This window comes from Durio zibethinus, chromosome 5 (genome assembly GCF_047325235.1).
Source record: "Durio zibethinus cultivar Kanyao isolate XHJ-2024 chromosome 5, ASM4732523v1, whole genome shotgun sequence".
NCBI lineage: Eukaryota > Viridiplantae > Streptophyta > Magnoliopsida > Malvales > Malvaceae > Durio > Durio zibethinus.
Genome location: NC_143166.1, coordinates 28,591,106 through 28,604,207, shown reverse-complemented (window position 1 = coordinate 28,604,207; position 13,102 = coordinate 28,591,106).

The window sequence follows — 13,102 nt, the reverse complement described above, 5'->3', positions numbered from 1 at the left end:
TACCCCTAGTTTAGATAAATGTCAATTCCAGGCCTATCCGTTATGATCCCATTGTGATACCCAATATAGATGATCCCAAAGAATAAGAGAAGTTGAAAGGGATACCTAAGCTAGTTGAAAAAATTGACATAAAAAACAAGTATAAAAAAGTGAATGAAGCTTCAATTAGGATCTAGGATAAAAAGTGAATGAAGCTTCAATTATAATCCTAAAAAAAATAATAATAATAATAAAAAAAGAAAGACACATGACTTTTCATCCCAAGAATGCTTCGTAAGATCCTTGGTCTAATTATTTTGAATAATATATTTTGAGTCTATTTATCTATTTTTCAAAACCTTGAACCTCAGCCTACATTACATATTTTGAAAAGTCCATTTTGATCAGCGAACACTTAAATTGAAGAGCTATGTCCTTGAAAATTTATATATTCTTGTTATTAGTTGGCAATACGTTAACAAACTCTTCATTGTTAGAAAATATAGCTTTAAGATGAAAATCTAAAAAAAAAGTAGTTTAGAGCTAGAGCCACTATTGAGGCCCTAAAAAAATTTTAGAGTTTCAAAGTTTCATCCAAAATAAAAAGTCATGATGTGAAACCTTTTGAAGGTTCAATACCCATTAAAGACTTTACACTTCATCGAAGATTGAAAATAAAAAAAATTGACCTTTTTTTCTTCCCAAATTTTTTGCAAAAAATAATGGTTAGTCTTAATGCACATTAGAGTATCATGTTTTCAATAAAAGAAAAATGTTTTAGAAAAATTATCTCTTTTGTGAGCCCAAAAGTAATTTTTGCAACCCTCGTCATGCTTTTTTTTAGATACACCCACAATAATCATCAATTTTCAAGAAATTTGAAAGTCATTAGTTTTTAACTTTTCTCATTGATTACGAAGATACTTTATGTGAGGTAATTTTGTGATCATTTTTGAAAAGTTTAAAGATTATTTAAGCATTTTGTATCGAATACTGAGATCATTTTTTGGTGAAGAGTAAACATTGAAAATTTGAACAAAGATCCTTTAAAAAAAGAAACATAAAAAGTCTTTGCATTTGCATCACATGAATTCATATTTACATACACATAATAAGAAAGACATTTAACTTGCGTGCTATAAAAAAATAAAAGAAAACAAAAAATAAAAAAGTCATATTTGCATAAATTACACATGTACATCATCAAAAAGACATTCGATCTGTATGTTGCAAAAAAAAAAACATTTGCATTTTGCCTCACTTGCATTCGCATTGATATATTTATCATGATAATGATATTTGATTTGTATGCTATAAAAAAATAAAAAAGACATTCGCATTTGCATTACTTGCATTTACACTGACATGTGAATCATGAGAAAAATATTAATATTCGCATTTGTATCTACATCATGTAAAAAATATTCGCATTTGTATCATTTACATTTATATCATGAGAAAGACATTCGCATTTACATCATTTACATCATGACCAAGGCATTCACACTTGCATTATAAAAAAGACATTTACATTTGCATCATTGCATCTGCATCATAGCAAAAGTATTTGTAAGGGTATTTACGTGAAAGGAATATTAGCATTTGCATTACGAAAAAAGTCACCTGTATGCATAAACCATTTGCATAGACATTTGCATTTGCATGATTTAATGAAAATAGACATTTGTATCATGATTGCATTTGTCAACATTGTAAATATTAGAAACAAGGAAAAGAAAAGAAATAAAAATATTTTAAGTAGTAAAAGAAATGAAAAAGAAAGAAAAGTCTCCCGTTTGAAAGACAAGAAAAGAAGAGTACACCAATAAAGAATGGAAGGAAAGAGTTTGAAAAAAAAAAGGCAAAAAAAGATAAGAAAGTCTATTATAAAAAAGGATGAGAGAGAAGTAAAAAAAAGAAAAAAAAAGTTTGACTAGAAACCAAAAAGTTAAAAAGGTTTGAAAAGTTGAAAGAAAAATGATATGTAAAAGTAGATGGGTTATTAAAAAAAAGAATGAAAAAATATGGGATATGATACAAGATGAGACCTAAGCCTAGTCCAACTGGCATTCAAATCAAACTAGACCCAATTTAACAAGCACCCAAGTCCAGATTAGCTAGCACTTTAAACCTAATTTAGCTAGCAAACTAAACCCAGTTTAGTTGGCACTTTAAGCCCAATTTAGCTAGCACCTAAATGATATTTAAGCCTAGTTTAGCTGGCACTCAAATGACAACTAAACCCAATCAAGCTGGCACCCTGATCAAACTAATCCTAGTCAAGTTGGCATTCAGATCTCTAAGACCTTCCAACATAATTTTCAAGACCTCTGGATAAAACATTTTAAAATTTCAAAGTTTTAATACCTCTGATTCTAGAAGCATTCAAAGATATTGAGATTTGTAAGACCTCTCGACATAATCTCTAAGACCTCCGAGTAAAATATTTTAAAATTTTAAAGTTTTAATGCCTTTGATATGATGAGTGTTCAAAGATGTTGAGATTTGTAAGACCTCTTAACATAATTTTCAAGACCTTTGGGAAAAATATTTTAAATTTTCAAAGTTTTAATACCTATGATATGATGAGCATTCAAAGATGTTAAGATTTGTAAGACCTTCGAGTATAATCTCTAAGACCTCCGAGTAAAACATTTTAAAATTTCAAAGTTTCAATTCCTCTGATACGAAGAGCATTTAAAAATGTTGAGATTTCTAAAACCTACGAGCATAATCTCTAAGATTTTTTTGCATAATCTTTAAGATCTTTAGGTATAATCTGTAAGACCTCCGAGCAAAATATTTTAAACTTTTAAAGTTTCAATGCCTTTGATTGGAGAAACATTCAAAGATGTTGAGATTTGTAAGACTTTTCAGAAAAATCTCTAAGTCCTCCAAATAGGATTCGTAAGCCTTCTAAGTTGAATTTGTTTTAGTTTCAAGATTTGCAAAACCTTCGGGTATAATCTCTATGTCCTTCGAACATGATTTGTAAGTTTTTTGAGCTAAATCTATTTTAGTTTTGAGATTTATAAGACCTTCGAATATGATCTTTTATATTATTTTCAAAAGTAAAAGGATTTCTAAATTTGTTTTCAAATGTACAAATTTATTAATTAAAAAAATCAAAACAAAACAAAAAACAAAGCAAAACAAAAACAAAAAATTAAGAAAAACCTAAAAAAAAAGAGAAAAGAGAAAACTTTTGAAAAATTTTGAACTATTAATTTTAGACAAAATTGTTGTTTATGTTTTTGCCTTATTCCGGATTCTTAGTAATATGCAAAGAGGAGTAGCTATAGGTATCTAATTTTGTTCGGATCGACTTGAATTTGTTTGAGTTTTAAATTTGATTTTAACATTTCAATTTGGGCTAACTTAATTGGATTTAATTAAATTAAACGCTTTCAGGTTTGTTTCAGATTAGTCATTTTCAAATCGATTTATATAATTTGAAGTTCAACCTAATTTTATCCCAGTCAATTCAACTTTGTTTGATTTTTATGTTCGATTTAAATAATTAAATTTGGACTAATCTAAGCGTGTTAATTGAATTAACGTATTTCGGGCTTATCTCGAATTAATTATTCTTGAATCATTTTATATGAATTAAAATCTAGTTTGATTTAAAGTTTGAGTCTTAAAGTCCAATTTGGTTCAATCTCGAGTCAAAATTTAATCACTTGGGCTTGAAGGCCTAATAAGAGTCCAAATCAATTTTTTTAAGGCCCAAACTTTTAAACATCATCATCATTATTATTATTATTATTTTGTTTTAAATAAAAACAAGAAAAAAAGGGAAACAAACAAAAATGTGCAAAAAAAAGTACATGAAGAAGTGGCCGACAACCACTACCAATTTTGTTTGGCCATAGTAGTTTGTTAGCCATTACCCTTTAGCTTTGAAGAGCTATTAAACTTGGACTGTTGCAATCCTAATCAAGATAAAAATAAAAAAGTACCATTTGAAAAAAAGGGTTCCAGCACCCATTTCACTAGCCCTTGAACCAAGCACAAAGGACCCTTGCTAGCCCCTTCACAACAACCCCTCAAGCCACCTACACCCTACTCCAACCTTTCCTAGAAAAAACCAAGCCCCACAACCCAACAACAGGAGACCTTCCTAGAAAAAACCAATCACCACTGCCCTTTCAAATAGCCCCAGGTCTAGCCCCTAGAGAAAAAGCCCCGACTAACACCCAACATTCCTTCCCCGAGCCCTAGGGGATTTATCCAGCACCTTAAAATAAAAATTTTCCTCTTTCACTACCAAAAAACACCAAGTCCCAAGCCAAATCACCCTTCTCATCACCAATAATGTCGCCACAGCCAAGACACCTCTTATGCGAACCTAACCTTTACCCATAATAGCAATGGCTACCATCTTTCATTTTCCACCACCTCGTGCCCTAACCAAACCACTAACATAGTGCCATAAACAACTAAAAAAAAAAAACACTTCAAGTAATCACCCATTCAGTGCCTTTTCATAACTAAACCAGCCATTCCCATTTTTCATAGCTCCCATCAACAAAAGCTTCACTCATATACAACTCTTTAACACCCTTAAAAATCCCATGAGTAGCCACCAGGAAAACAAAAAATATTCCCCACCTCTATTGGCCAAAACCCTCTTAAGCTACCCAAAAAAAAAAAGAAAAAAAACCACAAAAATGAAAAAAGGCATGAAAGAAAACTTGTCATTTTTTTTATCCCTTTCTAGAAAACTAAAAAATCATACACAATAAAACAAAAAAAAAGAAAAAAATTGTAGTCCTTACTTAGTGAGGAACCCAGCAAAAAAAAAAAAAGAAGATAAGAATGACGGCAAAAGGGGAAACTACAGCGGCAATTGAAAATGATGGAAAGGAAAAAGAGATGGGTGAAATATACTAAAAATACAGCCAGATCGAATGGTCGGATGGTGTTTTCAATAGTTTCAAAGTACCAAACTTTGAACTCAGATTTAGGAAAATTCAGCAAGATTCACAAAAAATAGAGGTCAAAGCTAAGATCAAGAGGCCAAAAAGAGTTTGGGGTGGTTTTTAGGTGATTTTTCGACGTCGATAAGTAACGACATGTGACGGCATTAACAATGAGAAGGTGGCTAAATATCAATAACTGGGTTTGAAGCTGTTAATTTTTAGAGTTTGGTTTTAGAGAGATAAGCTCTTAACATAGTGAGAGAAAATGCAATGATAAAATGAAGACATAGGAAAATTTTTGGATTTTAAAGTAACAGGAAAGGCATGAAATGATGTAATTTTGATAGAGACAAAAATGAGCTGTAAACCTAGACTTAGCCGATCCTGGTCGTGATCCAACTTGGGTTTATTCTAGATCCTTCTACTTGACCCAGAGAAAGCCCAACCATCATGGATCTTCTTTAGGTTATTGATATGGACCTCATCACTTAAGTTGTTTTGGGCTTAAGTTTGTAAAGCTTAATTTAGGTATGTCTTGTTATTTAGTTACACCATACATTTATTTATTTTAATGCTTGTTAATCTACATTTATAGGAAATAAATTTATTTACAGATAATTATATTATTAAATAACTTTTTAAAATAAATAATAAATTAAATTAAATGGAGACTTTGATGATGGGACTCTAGGAAGTTCGAGTAGCAATTTTCAATAATTTCCTAGGTAAGAGAATTTTTCTAAAAATATTGTCAAAAATTAGATTGTTTAGAACGATTCTCAATACGAAAAAATTCTTGTTTATTTTTCACTTTTAAAACTAAACTTTTCTATATGCAATAGTATCACAAATTAATCGATGAACATCATATTAAAAAAATAATAATAGCAAACAAAAATCTCCAATGATGAGATTCAAATGAAATCTGAGTAATGATTTTTTAGGAATTTCTAAGTGAGAAATTTATTTAAAATGCCACTAATGTATTGGAGCTTCTAAAATAATTTTCGATAAAAATTTCTTCTTTTTTTTTTTATAAATGGTATAAAAATAAATTTTAAAAAATATTATTTAATTTTAAATTATAGATGTCATGTTCTACAATATGTTTATTAAATATAAATATTAAAGATAAATATGAACTGTCGAAAATAAGATTTTTGAGAATTTCGAGTAGTGATTCTTAAGAGATCCTTAGGTGAGAAAGTTCCTTTTAATATTGCCAAAGTATTAGAATTTTTTTAGAAAATTTTCAATAAATATAGTTCTTATTTATTTATTCTTTCAAACCAAGATAAAAAAATAAAAATATGTTTTTCTACAATAAAAAAAATTTAAGAAAATTAATTTCAAATACCAAAATTAAGACCTTTGTATCAAAATTAAAAGATAACACATAATTAATTGGTACCTTTTAACGGGTGTTGTAGGGGTACTAATCATTTCCCTACATAACCGACTCTTGAACCTAAATTATTTTGACAAACCTAAAAATTATCTTTTTAATAAATTTTAATTAATTTTAAAATTTTATTAAAATGATAAATTTTAGTAAGTGGCCAATTACACATAGCCAAAAAATATTAGTGGCCACTCCTTTTTATTTTCAAATTCATTTAGCAAACTCTAAAATTGTTACGACATTCTTGAATGCTTTTGATGTGAGAAAATATATTATTATCAACATATTGGAGTAATTTTAGAATAATTTTCAATATTAAATTTTGGTGAGATTATAAAATTGTTTTAACATGAAATTAACTAGTACCATTCTTTAGATAGGCGTTGTAGGGGTGTTATAATTTTCTCTATACATAACCATACTTTTGAACTTAATTTTAGTTTTATATACTAGAATCTACTCTATTAAGGAATCTGAATTAAGTTTAGGATTTTTTTTAAAAGGGAATAAATTCAGTTAGGTAATCAGTCGCATCTAAACAAAAAAATTGATAGCAATTCCTAAAGTTGTGCATAGCATTAAGGTCACAAATTTATATGTTAATAACAAAAAAAAATAATTCTTATATCATAACAAATGACCACCAAGGTACAAGGCATAATGTAAACTTTAGGGATAGTGATTGATAGTATTAAGTATTGTCTAATTTAAAATCAATTGATAATAAGTGAATAAATTCAATTTGAACATAAGATTATAAAAAATTTAATATTTAATAGATATGACATAACATCATTTTAATAGGATTTATCTGAAAAAAACATAAGTTTATCTCATGACAAATTTAAAGGGGATAACAAATAAGAATAACAGGCAAAAGTAAGAAAATAAAACTTAAATTATGATATTATATTATGCATTAAATTTAAAATTAATTGATAAAAAATAAAAAAAAATATCCAACTAGAATATAAAATCATCAAAAAGTCAATATTTAGCAAAACAACACCACTTTATCATGACCTTAATTAAAATAGTCGCAGTCTAAATTGCACTCACTCAATTATGTATGCAGGTAATGTTAATATATATATATATATATATATATATATATATTCATTTTTATAATGACTATTCCTATCCATTTTACTTTAATTGGGGGTTGCGTACACAGAGAAATCAAAAGATATGGAAATGATTCCTTGCTTATTAGAATCAATTATTCACAAATTTCATTTAGGTTTAATAGTTTTCATTTCATGTCTCGTGAAAAGCCTTTTTTCGGTATTTTAGTGATAGTTTCTTTAAGAACCGGACAATTCTATTTAGTCAAATACCTAGCGATAAACTCTTATGTTTCTTTCATTACAATATTTCTAAACAAGTTTCTGAATAACAAGCTTAATTAAAGGCCTACCGATATGGATATTGATGTTGATGATGCAGGAATGTAAGGTCACAATTTACTTGATATGCCAATACATAATGTATTGGTGATAGGATCTGTGAGCGAGAAGCAAATATCAAAATTTTCAATTTTGTACTGTTTAGTGTTCAAAGATTATGGAATTGCTTGCACGCTTCTCCCTTTAACCCATTTTTCATGTTTGATTACATTTATATTATATATATATATATATGCATCTATATAAAATGATTGACCGTAAACTTCAACATAGATCACTTATTGATAGGAATTATGGAATACAAATACTTTTTCATTAAGAATTAGAGTTTAACTTAATTAATTCATGCAATTATCATTAAAAGATAACATTCAATAAATTAATGATTTAAATTTCAACATCTACAACTCCCCTTGTCTCCATATTATAATTTTTTTTTCGTATAAAAAGTAGTCTTTTGCCTAAGGTTCGTAATTAATTTATATACTCTTGCTGTTTGACTTGATAAGAAACATGAAGGAAAAGATAATTGAAATGGATAACAAATATATAGAAATTAATGAATACTAAAGAAAGAAGAAAATCATTCTCATTGAGTTTTTTTTTTCTTTTTTAATAAACAGGGTGTAGAAATTCACTCATTAAACACTGCTAACACAAGTTTAGTGGAGAGATTGATTACTTAAGGTTTGTAGGTGTATATAATACTACAGGGAACAAAACCGGGGGTGAATATGTTAAGGTACATTATAAATTTGTTGAAGAGGATAAAAGTTGGCCTTAGTAGACATTGTTTGGTTACTTGAATAAATAAGTAAATAAAAAGACAGTTGTCTATCGCTTTTAACTTTTTCTTATGAAAAAGAAAGTGACGGGTAGGTTTGGAAATTAAAGAATTGTGCAAATCATAGTATTAATAATAATTTTGAAAAATTTTAGATATAACCCCAAATTCAAGAAGAAATAATAAAAAAGGTTTCTATCATTTTAATTATTGGGTCTATTTTCATGGCCACATTGCTTGATTTTTTTTCTTTTAATAAAAAAAAAAAATGATAACTACTCGGTGGAGCATGCAAAGATAAATCTTCAAATCCAATTATTAATAGTTTAAAACTTACAATTTTTTTTTAGTAAAAAAAAAATCAAAGATCGATAAACTGTTCAGTCTCTCAAATTATGATAATATTTATCATATTTAATAGTTAAAAATAATTGATTGTAAATTATACATTCGAAATAATTTCAATAAATAATCATCAACATGATTAAATTTTAAAATTTTTTCGTCGAAAAATTTTAAAATTTTTAAAATTATAAAATGCCATATTTTCTCAAAATCTTCAGCTTTTTTTTCTTTTTTAAATCTAGCGCTCTCACTTCATTATTAAAACTCAAATTAAAACAAAATTTGTTCTTTTGCTAAGAAAGCAAATTACCACAGCAACGAATTGATAGAATAATGGAGATGAGAAAAGAGCAAAAGATACGTATAGATCCATCGGATTGAACAGATTGGGAGAATCGAAAGGTTGATTTGTTGTCCCATGTGTACAGCCCCACTCTCCGGTTTGCCCCTATCACAGTCACTTTCACATTCACGAGTTTAGATCTGTTGATTGGTTTGTTCCTTGTCTTTGTCAATAGTCAACTCAAGAGACAAGAAAGAAAAAAAAGAAGAAAACAAATACAAAAAACAAGTTGCTTAAGCAGGAGAAATTCGCTGCTGAACAGAGTGCCTCCCCCCCCCCCCCCCTCTCTCTCTCTCTCTCTCTCTCTCTCTCCACCCAGGATGTCTACATTTTGCGGGAACCTGTGGTGAAATGAATTCGAAATAGAAAGTTCAGTAGAAAAAAGTTTCAAATCCGAGTTCATAAAAAAAAAAAAAAAAAAAAAAAAAAACTCAAAGATCTTAATTAATTAAAATAATTCGAATTGAAAAAAACTTTAAATTCAAAAAAATCCAAACTTGACTTAAATTTTAAAAATATACTGAAAAGATTAAATATTACGTAAAATTTTAAAAAATATTTAAAATTGAATTTATCAAATTTAAAAGAATTTAAACTTAAAATAATTTAAATATAAATAATCAAAATTTAAAAATAATCTTAATCTAAAATAACTCAAATTCAACATAAACCAAATGCAAAATATCTAAATTATAATCCATTCGAACTTGCTCGTTTGTCATCTCGTCTTTATCTTTTTTTTTTTTATAGAGTTTATTAGTTAGATGAATCTTTTTGTTGTCAACCAGTTACTCCCACAAAAAATTTTCTTTAGCTAAGTAATATTATGAGTTAAATATATAAAAACTTTTTAATGTAATTAAATTTATTATTTAAATTTATAAATTTTTATTATAATCAATTAAACTCTTATAATTATTTACTCCCAATTGAGATTTTATGTAAATGAAAACATTTGGTGCTATTAACTCCTTTTATCATTTAAGATGGAAATCTCGTGTGACATTTGATGATATAGATTAAATTCATGTCGTCATAGGACGAAGATATAATGAGGAAGAAAAACAAAACTGACCAAAAATAAAAATGAAATGTTGTTAAATTTCCCTGTCACCATCCCTTATGGGCAAATTTTTTATGTCATTATTGACAAGTAATAAAAAAAATTCATATTAACCTTTAACTAACGGAAGTTACTATTTATAATTCACATAAATGTTTAATTCGATGTAAATAATTGTTAATTTGATTACTCAATTAATTCCAATAAAAAAGTAAGTGCTCAGATGATAATTTTAAAGAAGTTCAAGGGGGTTTTTTTTTTTTAATTTCAATCAATTATTATTAAGCAAATCCATTTATCCATACATAGGAGGGTAGATTATCATCACATTAGCATAAATAATTATATAATGCGATGATAATCTAACTTTCTATATATGGGCAATTAATCATATTAGCAAAACTAATTTTATACAACAATACTATCATGTGTTTATTTCAATAATTGATGTATGCATGCATCTTATAAAATTTTGAGTTCAAATTCTCCCACCCTAATTATAAAAAAAACCATTAATGGGGAAATTTTGGCTTCCCATACTTCTTATACCCAGTGAAAGCAATTTTGTTAATATGCATAGTTATTAATCCATAATCTAATTTTAGCAAGAAAAAACTTACATGAAGTTTTTTAAGTTAAGTTTATGATTTTTTTTTTATAAAAAAAATGATTAAATTAAAATTTTAATAAAAAATCTAAATCGATAGATTGATAGACTTTAATGTAAAAATCAATAATATATAAAAAAATTATTTAAAAAATTATTTATATTTCAAATTTAATTAATACTTATTTAATAATAAAATTTATGTCAATATTTTTACTAAAAATATATATTAAAATTTACATACTTTTATCTATATAACAAAATCTTTCAATCTATTAATTTTAATTTTTATTTAATCATTTTTAATTAAAAATTTTCATAAACTTTACTTAAAAATTTTCATTTAAGTCTTTTCCACTTCAGCAAGCATATGGTAATAATACAATCGAATTACTTAAAGTTGGTCAAATTTAAATAATGCATTGCTTTTGTAGTAATAAGGTCTAACAGTTATTTTCTTACCAACAATAAGTAGTACTTCTTTTTAGGCACAAACATCAAGTTTGTTTCCATATCAAAGTATTTTAAATTTTTTATTTTCAAGATTGGGTGATTTTCATCTTATTTTCTAAATTAAGTTACTTAAGCAATATCAACATGCCACATTATCTTTGTCATTATTAATTCAATAAAAATTAATGAAAATGTTGAATTTATCCAATGTTTAATTGATATTTTCATTAAAGTTTTCTAGATAAAAGCAATATGCTTTTTCAATGAAGAGTAAAGTGCAAATCTCTCAAACAAAAGTAAGCAATGGACAGAGTTTCAAAATTCAATTGCTTAAATAACCAGCAACATCCTTAACACACAATTTTAACTTTTCAATGGTTGTTTATCATTAGAAATTATTATCCCACAACTCTGTCCGTAGATGTAAGCTTAGTGTGAAATAGAATAATGGTTCAAATACATTTTGGTGAAATCTTCAATCTACTGTGCATTTTTATCAATTTTCAGATTATCCAATTCAAAAGAGGCTTATGAGAATGAACTAAAATTTCATGTATCAACTTGAGGGAGAAAATGGTGTGAGCTATAGAAAGTCTCAAATCTGGAAAAAAAAAATCATTCCAAAAATTTAAAAAGAGTAAGTTTGAAGGAAAGAGATGATGACGTGACTTAGAGTATCTTATTTAGATAAATAAATTTAAAACAACTCAGAATGCAAAAGCTCCAAAGAAAGCATTGCAGCTTAGAAATCAAATCAATCTTATTGAGACAATTCGCGAAAAAGCAAACACTGGTTAGAAGCTTCATTTTGGCTAAACAGCTTTTTTAACACGTACAGAATCCAGTGCAAAACACATTTTCTACTCATACGTCTTTCCGCCCACATCAGCCGATAGCTTTGAAAGTGATGTCAGTAGTATTAGTAGCTTTGATTGTGAAATCAGGATCTTCTTCGAAATTTCAATTAAATTACATGCATGGCCAAGCAAACAATCACTCCACTACTTCCACCATACATGTCGGCTGGTATGTATATCTACACTGTGATAAATCCTCCAAAGATTGCAGCTTTATTATTATTATTATTATTATTATTATTTCCTTCTGTAGTTTGATATTAATGTGCACAATACCGGTGATATACATTTCTTTGGACCCTTGGTTGATTAGCAGTTAAACGTTTACCGAAATGATTTTAGTTATAATAATAAGATTATATATATCAATATTGTCTCTTTAATCTGATTCTGATTTAATGTAAAACCCTTCTCCTTCAATTTCCATAGGGAGAACATATAGTATTACCTGTCAATCAATCATTGGCGTAAATTGATGTTAGAAGTTAAACTGCTAGCTGGGAAATTGGTTCATGCATTTTCACATCCACGACCTGATTCCTTCGCATGTGAATGCAAACAGGCTTATGGAAGACGACATGCATGATCAAACCCACATAATCTAAAAGTTGATCATCGAAGCGCGTTGAATTTGCTGTTATGATGTGGAGTTCAGCCCCATTCACTTTTGGCCAATTAAAGGTACGGGCCTTTTGTTTTAGGCAACCGAAAAATAAAATCCTATTTTATATAAAAAAAGAAGGTGAGGGCTGTTTTAGGAGAAAGGTGTGTGAACCGCCAGAGAAGACAAAAATTGGGTTGGCGAGGTGTAGGAGAAAATAAGAAGAACATAGAGTAGTAAGTTTGATTAAGAGATTGAATAAAGATCAATTTGTGATCTAATTGAGTTAAAATTTTATTAATATGTTTTCAATTCAATATTTTATATTTTGAATAGT